Genomic DNA, 687 nt, shown 5'->3' with positions numbered 1-687 from the left:
GAGAAAAGCTGCCCCTGTTATTGGAACTAATGATGTGCTGGAGATATGTTGGGAAAAGGGACTGTCTGAATTGCCAAGGCAGGAAACGAACAATCTACAGCAACATCATTAACCACAGACACACTCTAGCCATGCTCCAGCCAGTGGGGAAATGGGCAGGAATTCATAACGTCAACTATAAAAATGATACACATCTAGAAATAGCATAATTATAATCAGCCAATCAGAACCTCTCCATAGACCCCTTTATGCGACAACCTTTCTACAATATTGGCTACAAATAGAACAGCGGTCGCAATGGTGATCTATACGGTTACAGATTATGTCAATAACGTCACAGGAGGTGACACGGCATCAGTGAGACTGATACTGGAATAGCCTCCAGTTTTGGTGTCCTCATTTGAAAAAGATGTTGTGAAATTGGAGCTGGGTCAGCAAAGAGCCACCAAATGTTCTGAGGGCTGCAGAAAAATGCCTTCTAGTGAGCTACTGAAAGAGCTCAACCTGCTTAGCTTATCAAAAGAAGATTGAAAGGCGACTTCATTGAAGTGTTGAATTGCCTTAATGGAGAGAAAATATTGGGTATTAAAGGGCTCTTGAATCAAGCAGAGAAAGGCATAACAAGACCCAATGGCTGGAAGGTGAAAAGAGACAAATTCATATTACAACTAAGGCACAAATATTCAA

The sequence above is a fragment of the Mauremys reevesii genome, linkage group 14 (assembly GCF_016161935.1).
Source record: "Mauremys reevesii isolate NIE-2019 linkage group 14, ASM1616193v1, whole genome shotgun sequence".
In the NCBI taxonomy this organism is placed as follows: Eukaryota; Metazoa; Chordata; order Testudines; family Geoemydidae; genus Mauremys; species Mauremys reevesii.
The sequence above is the reverse complement of the archived record's forward strand: the minus strand, read 5'-3'. Positions refer to the sequence as shown.